Source organism: Bufo gargarizans, chromosome 4 (genome assembly GCF_014858855.1).
Source record: "Bufo gargarizans isolate SCDJY-AF-19 chromosome 4, ASM1485885v1, whole genome shotgun sequence".
Taxonomy (NCBI): domain Eukaryota; kingdom Metazoa; phylum Chordata; class Amphibia; order Anura; family Bufonidae; genus Bufo; species Bufo gargarizans.
In genome coordinates this window covers 495,165,893-495,184,157 of record NC_058083.1, presented here as the reverse complement: position 1 = coordinate 495,184,157, position 18,265 = coordinate 495,165,893, and the positions used below count along the sequence as shown (strand labels likewise).

The window sequence follows — 18,265 nt, the reverse complement described above, 5'->3', positions numbered from 1 at the left end:
ATTGTATTCATGGCCTTCTTCTATGGCTCTGCCCTGAATGGCGACTTTAAAGGCCCCAAAGCTGAATTTACACAAGCCAATAATCGTCCAGATTATGAACGGTCGTCGCCAACAATCTGTCCGGGTAAATCTGCCGCCGATCGTCCGATGAACAAGCGAAACGCTCGTTCATCGGGCGCTCCTCTCGTTCATGCAGGCACCACCGATCATGACTTCTGGGCAGCAGATCCTGAGGTATAAACATCGATCTGCTGCCCAGAAACCATGATGCTGTATGAGGACGAGGGATCGCTGCATGTAAATGCGTCTCCTTCACTGAACAAGCAGCCAACTGTTCCTTCCCGACAAACTGCTGCAGAATCGTCCCGAGTAAATCCACCTTAACGGGGTTATCCAAGTGTAAAACATGCCCCCAATGCCTGGGCCCCTCATATAGGTTATACTTACCTTGCTCCCCAGCACCCATGTCGCTTCTGATCCCCACGCGGCGGCGCTGCATATTCCTGTGGGTGGGGGTGGCAGCCAATAGCAGGCTGCAACGGGGACAGCCTCCCTAGCATCCCGGGCGATGCTAGGAAGGCTCCTCCCTGTCGCGGGCAGATTTTTTTGATCCGCGTGACGGCGAGATGCAGCGGCAGCCGTGCAGGGATAACGAGCGAGGCGGGTGCCGGGCAGCGGGGGAAGTATAATCTATATGAGGGGCACAGGAATTGGGGGCATGTTTTACACTTTACATAACCCCTTTAAGGCTACCTGCACATGTTGCAGAATACGTGTGTTTTTTCCAATTTCCATTAAAGGGGTTATCCAAGGCTGGAAAGGCCCCCCCATATGCTGGGCCCCTCACACGGATTCACCTTACCTGGCTCCCTGCGCCGCTCCTGGTCCCCGCACTGCTGCAGCTGCTTTTTCCAATGCGCGGATGAAAACATCCGGTGTCGGGGGGTGGGGCAGCCAATGGCAGGCGGGGACGGAGACGAGCCTCCTTAGAGTCACCCACGATGCTAGGGAGGCTCGTCCCTGTCCCGCCTGCCATTGGCTATTCCCCCCAGCATCGGATGTTTTCATCCGCGCACAGGAAAAAGCAACGGCGGCCATGCGGGGACCAGGAGTGGCGCAGGAAGCGGGGAGTCTGGTAAGTAGAATCAGTGTGAGGGGCCCGGGCGTATGGGGGGCCATTTCCAGCCGTTTAATCATAGAATAACCTCTTTAATGGTTAAGATGGCTATACACGTATAGAAGCTAAAGAGATTGTCCAGACCAATTAAAAACTAACTGCAGACAGCATTGTGAAAAGTAATTAAAAAAATAAGTCTTTAACCCAAAGGGGCTGTGCAGATTTAGAATAATTTACCAGAAACAGCGCCACACCTGTCCATGGGCTATGTCAGGTATTGCAGTTCCGTTCAAGTGAATGGTTTTATGTTGAATGTTTTACGTTGGCACACAGGTTTTTTCCCAGTTTCTGTATGACTCTGTAGCAATACACAGTATATGGGCTCTTGCGCACAGCCATGGTCGTTTTTGCGGTGCGCAAATCACGGATACCGGCTGCACGCGTTCTGCATTTTGCAGAACGGAACGTCTGGCCCATAACAGAACACAGACAAGAATAGGACATGTTCTGTTTTTTTACAGGTGCCACGTAAAGGACAAACGGACGGGGACAGCACACGGTGTCCGCATCTTTTGAGTCTCCACTGAAATGAATGGGTCCGCATCTGATCCGCAAAAAATATGTTCATGTGCATGAGCCCTATTACTGAGGAATGTTCCACTAGAGACACCGGTTCTAGGGATGGTGGTGGCCAGAGTGCCTATGGCTCTGTAAGGCTGGTTTCACACATAGCGTTTTATTTAGGAAGAATGCACGTTTTTTGGGGGCAAAGAGAAATAGACTACAAACAATGCTGCCTTGTTTTTGGCGGCTTTCCTCACATTTGTTTTAACCAATTCCCATAAGTTTCTCTTGAAAAATGTGTTAAAAATTACAATGTTAAAAACGACATTGACTAAATAAAAAAAAAATGCTACATAAGGCATTTTTCTATAAGCCACTAAAAACACAAAAAAACTAAAAAGGAAGCCTCACTGTACGTGCAGACGTTGGGGACATTTTCATGAGCAGTTAGCGCTGCGGCCTCTTCCTAGGCTAGTGATGTCTCGGCCATCGGTCACACGGCCTATGGCAGGATCCGTCCTTCCGCTCTTTCACCGTATCGCCGGACCGCCGCTCCGTCCCCATTGACTATAATGGGAACGGGGGCGGCGCTCCGACGCAGTACGGCAGTTCGCGGTCAGAGACCGCCGGACTAAAAAGTCGGACATGCAGGACTTTTAGTCCGGCGGCCTTTCGAAGTGCACTGCCGTACTGCGCCGGAGCGCCGCCCCTGTCCCCATTATAGTCAATGGGGACGGAGCGGCGGTCCGGCGATACGGTGAAAGAGCGGAAGGACGGATCCGACAGGGACACCGGCCTGCCAGATCCGTCCTGCCGCAAGTGTGAAAGTAGCCTAAGGCAACCGAAGCGCTGATCCTGATCAGTTGTGAGCAAAGTGAGCTTAGTTTCCTAGATCCAAAGTGACTTCGCTCAAATCTTCGGATTAAGGGCTCATGCACACGACCGTATGTATTTTGCGGTCTGCAAAAAACGGATCTGCAAAAAACACGGATGACATCCGTATGCATTCCATATTTTGCGTAACGGAACAGCTGGCCCCTAATAGAACAGTCCTATTCTTGTCCGTAATGCGGACAATAATAGGACATGTTCTATTCTTTTGCAGAACAGAAATACGGACATGCGGAAACGGAATGCACATGGAGTAACTTCCCTTTTTTATTGCGGATCCATTGAAGTGAATGGTTCCGCATACGGTCCGCAAAAAAAACGGAACGACACGGAAAGAAAATACGTTCGTGTGCATGAGCCCTTATGCTGCATGGAGATCTGTCTCCGTACAGCATTAAAATGTACGGCCTCCGATGAGGCGAACTCAGTTATTCTCGAAGTCTAGCAAGACTTTGATGAATAAATTCAGTATTGGATTTTTAAACTGGTAAACCACTTTAAGGGTACACGTCCGCAATTTCATTTCGCATTTTGCAGAACGGAATTGCGGACTCGTTCATTTCCGGGTCCGTAATTCCGTTCCCGAAAAAAATAGAACATGTCCTGCATATTCTATTAGTGCCGGCAATGTGCGGTCCGCAAAATGGGGAACGCACATTGTCGTCCATTATAACATGGTTATAAGGGAAAATAATAGCATTCTTTAATACAGAATGCTTAGTAGGTGGTCAATTGAGGGTTAAAAAATATAAAATAATTAAAGGGATTCTGTCACCAGTTTTTGACCCCCACATTCAAAAATATGGTTATGTGCATGGTGCCCTTGTGATTCCTAATGTGGTCTTATAAACTAAATCTGTAGGCTCATTTAGTGTAAAAAACGTTTTATTTAACCTGTCATTCATCAGATTAAGGTGCCCAGGAGGACGCTCATGTCTCCAAGATGCCGCCCGCCGCCGCCGCCGTTCGTGCCCAGCTCCTCCTTTGCTTTCATCAGCGATGTGCCCAGCTCCTCCTTTGCTTTCATCAGCGATGTGCCCAGCTCCTCCTTTGCTTTCATCAGCGATGTGCCCAGCTCCTCCTTTGCAGTCCTGCTCCAACGGTCTTCAATCTGCCCAAGGGGCGGCGTTTCACCTCTCTTGCGCCCAGCCAGCCTCCCCCAACTGCCGCTTTGAAGCGCCGCCCAGCTCATGAATATTCAGTTTGCTGGGCGGCTTCTGCGGTCCCCGCTCTGAAGCGCTGCGCTGAACAGTGCCCTGCGCATGCGCCGGATCTTGTGAAGTCGGGGACAGTAAGCGCCGCCCAGCGAAGTGAATATTGATGAGCTGGGCGGCGCTTACTGTACCGGACTTCACAAGATCCGGCGCATGCACCGGGCACTGTTAAGCGCAGCACTTCAGAGCGGTAACCGCAGAAGCCGCCCAGCAAACTGAATATTCATGAGCTGGGCGGCGCTTCAAAGCGGCAGTTGGGGGAGGCTGGCTGGGCGCAAGAGAGGTGAAACGCCGCCCCTTGGGCAGATTGAAGACCATTGGAGCAGGACTGCAAAGGAGGAGCTGGGCACATCGCTGATGAAAGCAAAGGAGGAGCTGGGCACATCGCTGATGAAAGCAAAGGAGGAGCTGGGCACATCGCTGATGAAAGCAAAGGAGGAGCTGGGCACGAACGGCGGCGGGCGGCATCTTGGAGACAAGAGCGTCCTCCTGGAGACAAGAGCGTCCTCCTGGGCACCTTAATCTGATGAATGACAGGTTAGATAAAACGTTTTTTACACTAAATGAGCCTACAGATTTAGCTTATAAGACCACATTAGGAATCACAAGGGCACCATGCACATAACCATATTTTTGAATGTGGGGGTCAAAAACTGGTGACAGAATCCCTTTAACTCACCTTCTCCTCTTGATCGCGTAGCTGCCGGTGATGAACCATGTGATGGACCATGTGATCTGATGTCACCACAGGTCCTTTAGCCGGCAGCTCATGATTAAAGAAGTAAGAAGAGACCGGCAGCTACGCGATCAAGAGGAGAAGGTGAGTTAATTATTTTGTATTTTTGAACCCTCAATGGACCACCTACTATGCATTCTGTATTAAAGAATGCTATTATTTTCCCTTATAACCATGTTATAAGGGAAAATAATAACATCTTCACAACACTGAACCCAAACCTGAACTTCAGTGAATTAGTTCGGGTCTCGGTACCACAGTCGGTTTTTTATCACGCGCGTGCAAAACGCATTGCACCCGCGCGATAAAAACTGAACAACAGAACGCAATCGCAGTTAAAACTGACTGCAATTGCATACCTACTCGCGCGGGTTTGCCGCAACGCATCCGGACACGCTCGTGTGAACTCAGCCTTACTGGTTATTGCAGGGCACCGGTCACACCGATATAATGAACAGGAGGCAGGAAATTTCTCTACTTACGGCAACCCCCCCTTCCCCTCCCCATTTGGCCGGACCTGTAAACGGAACCTTACCTAGGCTACTTTCACACTAGCGGCACGGACCTCCGGCAGGCTGTTCTGTCAAGTGCACATGATGCAAGGGGATTCGGTCTTGGCCGCGGCCTATGATCGGCTGCGGCAATGTCACACCGGGTGTTGACATCGCTGGTAGTGTTGAGCGAACTTGTGTTTTTAAGTTCGACGTCTAAAGTTCGGGATCAGGTTATCGAAGAATCGCGTTATGGATTCCGCTACCCCGGACCAAGTTATGGTCCGTGGTAGCGGAATCCATAACGCGATTCTTCGATAACCTGAACCCGAACTTTAGACGCCAAACTTAAAACACAAGTTCGCTCAACACTAATCGCTGGTGCCCAGACGAGCATCACAGGCCTGGGAGAGGAGCGAAGAGCCGGCAGGTAAGGCTACTTTCACACTAGCGACACGGACCTCCGGCAGCCTGTTCCGTCGGGTGCACAGCCTGCTGGATCCGTCCTGCCGCTAGTAACCGTGTGCCTCTGGACTGCCACTCCGTCCCCATTGACTAAAATGGGGGCGGGGGCGGAGTTCCAGCGAGAAGCTGCCGGAATAAATGTTGGACATGTCGTAGTTTTATTCCGGCAGGCTCTCGCCGTGCCTCGCCGGAACTCCGCCCCTGCCCCCATTTTAGTCAATATGGACGGAGCGGCAGTCCGGAGGCACACGGCCATTAGCGGCAGGACGGATCGGGCAGGCTGTGCACCCGACAGAACAGCCTGCCGGAGGTCCGTGCCGCTAGTGTGAAAGCAGCCTTACCTGCCGGCTCCTCACTCCTCCCCCAGGCCAGCGATGCTCCTCTGGGCACCAGCGATGTCAACACCTGGTGTGACATTGCTGCAGCCGATCACAGGCCGCGGCCAAGACCGAATCCCCTTGCATCACGTGATCATTTGTCAAGATGCAAAGGGAGCCTGAAACCGCTGCGGCCTGTGATTGGCTGCTGTGATGTCACACCGGTGCCCAGAGGAGCATCGCAGGCCTGGGGGAGGAGCCGGGAAGAAGGTAAGTGAGCTTTCATTTACAGGTCCGGCCAAAATGAGGGGGGAGGAGGCCGCAAAAAACCCTCCCATTCTTGCACAACCCCTTTAAGCCCCTATGAGCAGTCACTTGTTTGCCCCAGACGTGCGATCATCTGCAGCACATCTCCCCGTGTAATCTGCTGAGATTCAATACAACTGTACGGGAGAAGAACGACTGCAGCAGCGATCATTCCTCCCCATTCACTTTGCATCGGCCTGTGTAATGGGCTAATACAAACGAGCACTGATCAACCATTTTTTTTATGCCCCTTGAAATACAGCAACGTGACAATGTGGCCCCCAGACCAAGAAAACACTGTGCACCTCTGATATAGGAGATAACTGCCGCACTCCACTATCTCCGTCAGTCCTATTGACCGTGAATGGAGTGGCAGCGTGCCGTTCAGAGGAAACAGGACCCCGTCTTTGTGAGCGGTGGAGATTTTTTTATTTAAAGGGCATCTGTCAGCAGTTTTGTACCTATGACACTGGTGACCTGTTACATGTGCACTTGGCAGCTGAAGACATCTGTGTTGGTCCTATGTTCATATGTGTCCTCATTGCTGAGAAAAATTATGTTTTATTGCATGCAAATGAGCCTCTAGGAGCAACGGGGGCGTTGCCATTACACCTAGAGGCTCTGCTCTCTGCACTTTGATTGATAGGGCCAGTGAAAACCTCATCACGACCAGCCCTGTCAATCAAAGTGCAGAGGCCTGGCAGTTGCTGAGATACCAGCAGCAGGGAAGAAAGGAAGAATTCCTATGCAGCTTATTACACTAGCTCCTGGACTATAAACACTGACCACCCCTGTAATGGACTGTACCATAATATTGCAATACCTAAAGGGGGCGTGGTCATTGGTATCACGTGACATTTGTTACACAGTGAATCCAGTCCTACAATAAACTACTGACTCAAGCATCTCCCTTCCCCTTGCTCTATGACGTAGTCTGCAGCTGCAGTGAGACTACATCTCCCAGCATGCCTCAGCAGCCTGCCGGAACTTGTAGACTCATCACAGCTGGAGAGCCATAGGTTGCAGACTACCGAGCTGTTGTGCGGCGTGCCCCGTGTGTGTGTTGTAGGGCTGGGGCACGCCGAGCTGCACACAGACTGTGGCCCGGCTCCGGGCTGTTATCAGTGCTGACCTCAGAATACAGTAGACACGTCCAATGTGGGCAAGCGATGCTTCAATCTTCCAGCGCTCAATTTGGCCCCGCCTCCTCTAGCTTCACCGGCTACGGGGCGCAGAGTGGATCAAAATACCTCAAGAATTTCCCTGTTGTGTGACTGAATTACGCATGTGCAAGAGATTTGTCGTTTAGGGGAAATGTCTCTGTGCTCTGGGACTTGTTCTCACTATAGAAATAGCGTTTAGGTCTTGGGAAGACGTTTACAAGTTATCAAAAATATCAATAAATGTATTGTTTGGGTTTCTTAACACGCCGCGGTTTTGTAGCGTTTCTGGCGTTGCGGTTATAGTAAGTTTTTAATAACATCCCGTCCGTGAAACGTAACTCCCAAAATTTACATCCTGATCCACTGGACTGTACTGCCCCCTTTGTGAAATCAAAAAAAAAAATGGCAGCCTGCCCCATCATGTGGTTACGGTGCGCCCCAATGAATGCAATAAGAATAAAACTCCTTAAAATTGCATATAAAAATCCATAGACGCGGTATTTACTTGCCCCCAATCACGAGAATGGCGGTCTGTGTTCCCCAACTTGAATGGATCACGTTTTTGTTCCAGGGCCACTTTACGTTCCCGGTCTGCCCCTGTTTCTGGTGCATAGACCGCCAGAAGATACGCCAAGGTCATTTAGAAAGGTGCGCTTCTTAATAAATCTCGCCTCTCTTGCTCCAGCTTAGGGCTCATGCGCACGACCATTGCCTGTTTTGTGGTCTGCAAATTGCGAATCCGCCTTGTGCATTCCGCATTTTGCGGAACAAATTGGCCGGCCCCTAATAGAACAGTCTTATCATTGTCCGTAATGCAGACAATAATAGGACATGTTCTATCTTTTTGCAGAACGGCCATGCAGACACAAAATGCACACAGAGTCGTTTCAGTTTTTTATGCAGACCCATTGAAGTGAATGGATCCACATATGGGCTGCAAAAAAAACGGCACGGAAACTGAAATAAAAAAAAAACCTTCATGTGCATGAGCCCTTACCTGATGAAAGTGTTAAGCCTCTGCAGACGTCGGTGGAACACGGTCCGTGAGATACCGGACTGGCATTGCAGGAGCGCACAGCGTCATAGCAACCAATCGCTCCTGCAATGCCAGTCCGGTATCTCACGGACCGTGTTACACCGACGTCTGCAGAGGCTTTAGACCAGACATAAACTCGCAGCTTGTGTCAGTGACAGGTCCCGTTCTGACCTCCGCTCCTCTGACAGGATAACACAGCACTACACTGATGTATAATGCTGTGTCATCCTGAGAGTCCTGGAATCTACTGAATTAGAGCTCATTCAGACAGCCGTATTTTTTGTTCCGCACCCGTTCCGGAATGACACATTCATTTCAATGGGACTGCAAAACACTCCGTGTGCTGTCCGCATCAGTTGTTCCATTCCACGGTAACGCAAAAAATATAGAGCATGTCCTATTCTTGTCTGCAATTGTGGACAAGAATAGGCATTTTTAATGAGACTGGCGGCCATGTGCGGTCTGCAAATTGCGCAACGCGCACTGGCCGGTATCCTTGTTTTGCGGATCTGCAATTTTCAGACCGCAAAACACATACGACCGTCTGAATGAGCCCTTAGGGTCCATTCACATGTCCGCAAAATGGGTCCGCATCCGCTCCCCAATTTTGCGGAACGGGTGCGGACCCATTAATTTTAAATGGTGGCCGCAAAAGATGCGGACAGCACACTGTGTGCTGTCCGCATCCACACTTCCATTCCGCAGCCCTGCAAGAAAATAGAACATGTCTTATTCTTGTCCTCAGACATGGACAAGAAAAAGCATTTCAATTATAGTGCCGGTTATGTGCGGTCTGCAAAATGCGGAACGCACATGGCTTGTTGTCCGTGTTTGTGTGAATGGACCCTTACACTGACATAATGCTGCGGGCATAATACAACAGATTCCAGGACTCTCAGAGACACACAGCCTTATAAATCAGTATAAGACCTCTTGCATACGGAACGTTGTGTGCCCATGGCCATAATGCGGCCCGCATATAGCGGGTACACAATACACGGGCACCGGCCCATGTGCATTCCGTATCACAGATCAATCACGGAGATGCGGAACGGAAGCACGGATCGGAACCTCACAGAAGCACTACGGGGTGTGAATTTTTTTTGTGGTGTGGACAGATCACAGACCCATTCAAGTTGAATGGGTCTCAATCCGTCCTGGCCGCCACATGGACATTGCCCATGCATTAGGGACCGCAAATTGCGGTCCCCAATGCACGGAACGGATGCACAACGTCCATGTGCAAGAGGCCTATGAGCTCATGCACACGACCGTGTTTTTGTCTGCATCCAATCCGCACTTTTTGCATATCGGATGCTGCCCCATTCATTTCAATTTCAAAAGATGCGGTCCGAATCCGTATATATCTGTTCTGCAGCCCCGTAAAAAAAAAAAATGTCCTATTCTTGTCCGTTTTGTGGACAAGGATAGGACATATCTAGAGAAGTTAAAAAATAAATAGCGGCATGCCATCGGCCGGTATCCATGTCTTGTGGATCTGCGACTAACGGATGGTAAAACACGTACATCCGTGTGCAGGAGCCCTAATGCTGTGCGATCCTGTCAGAGGAGCAGAGGCCAGAACGGATTCAACTCCCTCGTGTCCGTCTGGACTTAACTCTGGCCCATGGATTTTTCTGGAAGATGAACGGGACAGTTGCAAAAATGTCTGCAACAAACCTAGAGTGGTGGCTGATGTAACCAGGTAGCAATGGGGTGGAACTAGCCAGCCACCATAAAATAAAAACCCTTGTCCCTTAAAAGCTAGAAACCTTGGAACCGGACCCGAGTTCGGGAAATGTTTACAGTAGAAATTGATTTATGAAGTTATTGCCCGAAGTCCCACAAGACTTCGCAAAGTAATACCTTCGCTCATCGGAGCCAATACATTGTAATACTGTACAGAGCGCTCGCTCCATACAGTATTAGAAGGAAGTTTTATGCAAATCGACTTTGGATGTTTCATCCGGGTGTCAGAACCCCACGATCAGATACTTATCCGGAGGACAGGTCATCAGTTAAAAAGAACCTCAGAAAATCCCTTTAATTCTGATGCAATTCAGCATCTCGACCAGCAGGTGGCACCAAAGACTTACTATTTTCCTGCACATATGCATGTACTATAGCTTAGTCTCTGTTCGCATCACCCCAGAGCTCCACATTTGCAGGCATTAACTCCATATCCATAGGGGGCTGTACACCCAACAGATGCTTTATTACCTCCCCTCCATTACATACGTATCATCATATAGCTTATATGGCAAGAGCTTTTCTACAGCAGGAAAACCACGTTGTGGCTGAAATGTTCAGGTCCGGCTGAAAGATGATGAGCTCTTCACAGACAAAAATTATTATATTAATGGTAAACTGAAAATAAAATACAAAGATTTTTTTTTTTTTATAGAGCATGTATGTTTGCACCCGGACGGCAGGTTATATGGTTTGGGTAAAAACCTTGGACTGTCTAAGGGCAAAAAAGCACATGGATTTCTGTAAGCTCCATCCAGATGAATGGAACCGACTTTCAGTCGCAGAAATTTTCTGCAACAAAGGCCTCATGCACACGGCCGTTGTTCTGGTCCGCACCCGAGCCGCAGTTTTTGCGGCTCGAGTGCGGACCCTCTCACTTCAATGGGGCCGCAAAAGATGCGGACAGCACTCCGTGTGCTGTCCGCATCCGTGGCTCCATTCCGCGGCCCCGCTAAAAAAAATATAACATGTCCTATTCTTATCCGTTTTGCAGACAAGAATAGGCATGTCTACAATGCAAATTGCGGAAGGCACACGGGCGGCAAAAAACAGAACGGTTGTGTGCATGAGGTCAAAATCTGCCGTGTGTTAAAGGGAATCTGTCACCTATTTTGAGCCTATAATACCGTTAACATAGCAATGTGCAATAAAGTACCTTCCTTCCAGCATGTGTCCTCTTTCTTTTATTCAACTTTTCATTCAGATGAAAAAGCTATTTTTCTGATATGCAAATTAAGTCTCAAGGTGCCCAGAGGGGCGTTATTCCTCTCCTCTAGTGCCCAGTAAGGCCCACCCCCTGCAGTGCCCAGCCCGCCTTTCTTCCAAGCCCAGCACGCCTCCTCATAAATAAATGTACTCCCACATACTTGCCGAATGGCGCCATCTCCTCCACTACGTCATTTAATTTATTCACTGCACCGTCCTTGCTTCCTCCTCTCTTGGCCTCCGAAATCTCGCACAGGCTCAGTATCGCTGAGTGCCTGCGCCTGAACGATACTCCTGCTCCTGAGGGCAACTGCCTCAATAGTGTCACTGGGCATGCGCCGAGCCCAGTGACGTAATCAGAGCGCTGTTGGCCTCTGGAGCAGGTGTAAAGTTACATTACCCTACTTCGTGAGATTTCCCTACATGAGGAGGCGTTCCTGAGTTTTGACAATCTGTTCATGCGCAAAAGGACAGTTTAAGGCCTCTTTCACACTTGCGTTGTCCGGCTCTGGCGTGTACTCCACTTGCCGGAATTACACGCCGGATCCGGAAAAGCGCAAGTGAACTGAAAGCATTTGAAGACGGATCCGTCTTCAAAATGCTTTCAGTGTTACTATGGCAGCCAGGACGCTATTAAAGTCCTGGTTGCCATAGTAGTAGTGGGGAGCGGGGGAGCAGTATACTTACAGTCCGTGCGGCTCCCGGGGCGCTCCAGAGTGACGTCAGAGCACCCCATGCGCATGGATGACGTGCCATGCGATCACGTCATCCATGCGCGTGGGGCGCCCTGACGTCACTCTGGAGCGCCCTGGGAGCCGCACGGACGGTAAGTATACTGCTCCCCCGCTCCCCGCTACACTTTACCATGGCTGCCAGGACTTTAGTGTCCCGGCAGCCATGGTAACCATTCAGAAAAAGCTAAATGTCGGATTCGGCAATGCGCCGAAACTACGTTTAGCTTAAGGCCGGATCCGGATCAATGCTGCGGTATTTTCTCCGGCCAAAAAACTTTCCGGTCCGGAACTGAAGACATCCTGATGCTTCCTGAACGGATTTCTCTCCATTCAGAATGCATTAGGATAAAACTGATCAGGATTCTTCCGGCATAGAGCCCCGACGACGGAACTCTATGCCGGAAGAAAAGAACGTGAAAGAGCCCTAAGGAAAATCTTACAGCGGAGTTCAGCTGCACACCAGGACACTGCGCATGCGCCGGAAAGCCTCAGTAGGGAAATATTACGACCCAGTGTGCAAGCGCGGCTAACTCCAGAACATCCATCCGATCTCTGCGCCTGCGCAGTGTGGGGGTAGGGAGATCTCATGGCCATATTTTCTGTTAAATAAATATATATATATAGGGGTTGTCTGCCTGCGCATATATATATATATATATAGATATATATAGATATATATATATAAAAAATCCGCAGCACTCCTTGAAAGATGAAAAAATTTGCTATATATTCACACATGTCATATTGCAACGTTTCGGTTCTCTCTCAGAACCGAAACGTTGCTATATGACATGTGTGAATAAATAGCACATTTTTTCATCTTTCAAGGAGTGCTGCGGATTTTTATTACTTTTCATCATCCTGAATCAAGGGATTACCACTGGCACCCATCTTTCAACCAAATAAAGAAGTGCTGCCCGGCTTTTTATGGAGATATATATATATATCCATAAATCCATATATCGTATATATGTACAGTACAGACCAAAAGTTTGGACACACCTTCTCATTCAAAGAGTTTTCTTTATTTTCATGACTATGAAAATTGTAGATTCACACTGAAGGCATCAAAACTATGAATTAACACATGTGGAATTATATACTTATCAAAAAAGTGTGAAACAACTGAAAATATGTAATATTCTAGGTTCTTCAAAGTAGCCACCTTTTGCTTTGATTACTGCTTTGCACACTCTTGGCATTCTCTTGATGAGCTTCAAGAGGTAGTCACCTGAAATGGTTTTCACTTCACAGGTGTGCCCTGTCAGGTTTAATAAGTGGGATTTCTTGTCTTATAAATGGGGTTAGTCCTACTGAATAGACTGTTAGAATTTGTATTATGGCAAGAAAAAAGCAGCTAAGTAAAGAAAAACGAGTGGCCATCATTACTTTAAAAAATGAATTGGGAAAACTTTGAAAGTGTCCCCAGGTGCAGTCACAAAAACCATCAAGCGCTACAAAGAAACTGGCTCACATGCGGACCGCCCCAGGAAAGGAAGACCAAGAGTCACCTCTGCTGCGGAGGATAAGTTCATCCGAGTCACCAGCCTCAGAAATCGCAGGTTAACAGCAGCTCAGATTAGAGACCAGGTCAATGCCACACAGAGTTCTAGCAGCAGACACATCTCTAGAACAACTGTTAAGAGGAGACTGTGTGAATCAGGCCTTCATGGTAGAATATCTGCTAGGAAACCACTGCTAAGGACAGGCAACAAGCAGAAGAGACTTGTTTGGGCTAAAGAACACAAGGAATGGACATTAGACCAGTGGAAATCTGTGCTTTGGTCTGATGAGTCCAAATTTGAGATCTTTGGTTCCAACCACCGTGTCTTTGTGCGACGCAGAAAAGGTGAACGGATGGACTCTACATGCCTGGTTCCCACCGTGAAGCATGGAAGTGTGATGGTTTGGGGGTGCTTTGCTGGTGACACTGTTGGGGATTTATTCAAAATTAAAGGCATACTGAACCAGCATGGCTACCACAGCATCTTGCAGCGGCATGCTATTTCATCCGGTTTGCGTTTAGTTAGACCATCATTTATTTTTCAACAGGACAATGACCCCAAAAACACCTCCAGGCTGTGTAAGGGCTATTTGACCATGAAGGAGAGTGATGGGGTGCTGCGCCAGATGACCTGGCCTCCACAGTCAGCGGACCTGAACCCAATCGAGATGGTTTGGGGTGAGCTGGACTGCAGAGTGAAGGCAAAAGGGCCAACAAGGGCTAAGCATCTCTGGGAACTCCTTCAAGACTGTTGGAAGACTATTTCAGGTGACTACCTCTTGAAGCTCATCAAGAGAATGCCAAGAGTGTGCAAAGCAGTAATCAAAGCAAAAGGTGGCTACTTTGAAGAACCTAGAATATGACATATTTTCAGTTGTTTTACACTTTTTTGTTATGTATATAATTCCACATGTGTTAATTCATAGTTTTGATGCCTTCATTGTGAATCTACAATTTTCATAGTCATGAAAATAAAGAAAACTCTTTGAATGAGAGGGTGTGTCCAAACTTTTGGTCTGTACTGTATATATATTATATATATTTATTTAACAGAAAATATGTTATAATAGGAATGAGACAATATCAGGGCATCTACCCCGGGAGCCCACTGGGGATCATATCAGTCTATAATATTAGGGCTCTCTCGGGGATGGCTGCTATTGTATCCCACGGAGGCGGACGGCTAATACTGACAGCTTAGTTGGGTTTTTGTCAGCCTCTGTATGTTCATGGACACTACAACTGGTAAATTACTTTGCACTTGTAAGAATAGATACCAATGGTAGCAGTGCGACACTGCCTTTGTTTGTATGTTTATTCTTTAAATATTTGAAAACTTAATAAAAACAGTTAAAAAAAGAAAAAAAAGAAAAAGAAAATATGGCCATGAGATCTCCCTACCCCCACACTGCGCAGGCGCGGGGATCGGATGGATGTTCTGGAGTTAGCTGCGCTTGCGCACTGGGCCGTAATATTTCCCTACTGAGGCTCTCCGGCGCATGCGCAGTGTCCCAGAATGCAGCTGAACTCCGCTGTGATATTTTCCTTAAAATGTCCTTTTGCGCATGCGCAGATTGTCAAAACTCAGGAACGCCTCCTCATGTCATTAGCGGTGCGACCGAAAGTTAGGAGGTAGGGAAATCTCACGAAGTAGGGTAATGTAACGTTACACAGGAGTATCGTACAGGCGCAGGCACTCAGCGATACTGCGCCTGCGCAGGATTTTGGAGGCCAAGAGAGGAGGAAGCAAGGATGGTGCAATGAATAAATTAAATGATGTAGTGGAGGGGCCGGCGCCGTTCGGCAAGGATGTAGGAGTACTTTTATTTCTTAGGAGGCGTGCTGGGCTTGGAAGAAAGGCGGGCTGGGCACTGCAGGGGGGCATTACTGGGCACTAGAGCAGAGTAATAACGCCCCTCTGGGCAACATGAGACTTAATTAACATATCAGAAAAATTGCTTTATCATCTGAATGAAAAGTAAAAAAAAAAAAAGGGGACACATGCAGGAATGAAGGTACTTTAGTGCACATTGCTATGTTAACATTATTATAGGCTCAAAATAGGTGACAGATTCCCTTTAAGGAGTCCTCCGTGATCACATTACCATTATTTCCATGTTGACCCCACTATCTAAGGGCATTCAGGTCCGACTCCTGCTCTGTGAGGGGTGCGGGGTACGGGTGCCCGCAATGGGTGCACAGGGAGGCATTATTTTAACATGGTCATTGTGCCATGTGGCTGCTGTGTGAAGGGGCGCCAGGGTGCAGGACTGCACTGGGTGCAATGAAAAGATCTATACTGGCGCCTGGATAATAAGAATGAAAGGCAAGCTGATGAAGGCTGTAGGACTCCCTTGCAGTTTGCAGTGTTTCTCGCTGTTGCTGTAATCACACACTGTTCTTAGAGACACTGAATTTCGGATTCACTTTTTCCCACGAGAATCTCTGTTCTTGTGGTTTTTGCAGGAAGCAACAAGTAGTAACGTAGACAAGGTGGCGGTAAACAGTGGAGCAACGCTGACTGCTGCAGCACCGAGAAGGTGCCCGGCCTGAGGAAACGGTGCACACGAGCCGGGCAGGTCCGTACAGCCACAGGCAGACACCGCGGTCACATATAGGTCGCACTCAGGTTGTCTACAGATATACCTGCTGAGTGGATAAATCTTCAGTCTGATCCTTCTGCTTGAACTAGCTGTCAGACAAATGCTTGCCTAGGGACCAACGTGTTCACATAGCGGGGGTCATTTATCATCTTGTTTGCACCTTTTCTTTGTCTCATTTTGAGTGTTGTTTAGTCTCATTTCCTCTTTGTTTTTTGTCTCTTTTATCTTGTTCAACTGCTATTTGTGTTAGGCTACATGCACACGACCGTGCTGTTTTTTGCGGTCCGCAAACCGCGGATCCACAAAAAACGGAAGCCGCCCGTGTGCCTTCCGGAATTTGCGGAAAACGGAACGGGCGCCCGATTGTAGACATGCCTATTCTTGTCCGCAAAATGGACAAGAATAGGACATGCTATATTTATTTTGCGGGGCCACGGAACGGAGCAACGAATGCGGACAGCACACGGAGTGCTGTCCGCATCTTTTGCGGCTCCATTGAAGTGAATGGGTCCGCATCCGAGCCGCAAAAACGGCGGCTCGGATGCGGACCAAAACAACGGTCATGTGCATGAGGCCTTAGACTGACTTTGGACTTGTGGTTTAGGCTACTTTCACACTAGCGTTCGGCTGTCCACTTGTGAGCTCCGTTTGAAGGGGCTCACAAGCGGACCCGAACGCTTCCGTCCAGCCCTAATGCATTCTGAGTGGACGCGGATCCGCTCAGAATGCATCAGTCTGGCGGCGTTCAGCCTCCGCTCCGTTCAGCAGGTGGACACCTGAACGCTGCTTGCAGCGTTCGGGTGTCCGCCTGGCCGTGCGGAGGCAAGCGGATCCATCCAGACTTACAATGTAAGTCAATGGGGACGGATCCGTTTGAAGATGACACACTATGGCTCAATCTTCAAACGGATCCGTCCCCCATTGACTTTCAATGTAAAAGTCTGGACGGATCCGTTCAGGCTACTTTCACACTTAGACATTTTTTGACAATATAATGCAGACGGATCCGTTCTGAACGGAGCCACCGTCTGCATTATATGAACGGATCCGCTCTGAACGCTAGTGTGAAAGTAGCCTTAGTTGGCGTGTATGTTTTAGGGCTAGTTCACACGAACGTAAGGGCTCCGTGCCCGTGCTGTGGACCGCAAATTGCGGTCCACAATGCACAGGCACCGACCTTGGGGCAGCCACATGCAGATGGCAGACCCATTCACTCACTTGAATGGGGTCAGTGATACATCCGTTCAGCAAAAAGATAGAACAAGTTCTATCTTTTTACGGAACACAACACCACAGAAGCACTGCATAGTGCTTCCATGGGGTTCCGTTCCGTGCTTCTGGTGAACCGTGTATTGCGGAACCGCCGAATGCGGCCTGCAGCATGGGAACGGAGCCCTTACGTTCGTGTGAACAAGCCCTTAGACTGATATACAGTTGCAAGAAAAAGTATGTGAACCCTATGGAATGATATGGATTTCTGCACAAATTGGTCACAAAATGTGATCTGATCATCATCTAAGTCACAACAATAGACAATCACAGTCTGCTTAAACTAATAACACACAAAGAATTAAATGTTACCATGTTTTTATTGAACACACCATGTAAACATTCACAGTGCAGGTGGAAAAAGTATGTGAACCCCTAGACTAATGACATCTCCAAGAGCTAATTGGAGTGAGGTGTCAATCAATGAGATGAGATTGGAGGTGTTGGTTACAGCTGCCCTGCCCTATAAAAAACTCACACCAGTTCTGGGTTTGCTTTTCACAAGAAGCATTGCCTGATGTGAATGATGCCTCGCACAAAAGAGCGCTCAGAAGACCTACGATTAAGAATTATTGACTTGCATAAAGCTGGAAAGGGTTATAAAAGTATTTCCAAAAGCCTTGCTGTTCATCAGTCCACGGTAAGACTAATTGTCTATAAATGGAGAAAGTTCAGCACTGCAGCTACTCTCCCTAGGAGTGGCCGTCCTGTAAAGATGACTGCAAGAGCACAGTGCAGACTGCTCAATGAGGTGAAGAAGAATCCTAGAGTGTCAGCTAAAGACTTACAAAAGTCTCTGGCATATGCTAACATCCCTGTTAGCGAATCTACGATACGTAAAACACTAAACAAGAATGGCTTTCATGGGAGGATACCACAGAGGAAGCCACTGCTGTCCAA

General features: G+C 48.4%; 1 protein-coding gene across 2 annotated transcripts in view; it reads right to left on the bottom strand.

Moving 5' to 3' along the window:
• SRBD1 (S1 RNA binding domain 1) overlaps positions 1–7,321 on the bottom strand; it is a 204,828-nt gene extending 197,507 nt beyond the window's left edge. The window contains exon 1 of one of the 2 annotated variants that reach the window (XM_044289689.1): positions 7,234–7,321. The gene's annotated coding sequence lies outside the window, so the exon portion shown is untranslated. The remainder of the gene's footprint in view (positions 1–7,233) is intronic. The other variant, XM_044289690.1, reaches the window with a different exon arrangement.
• Positions 7,322–18,265: the final 10,944 nt, after the last annotated feature.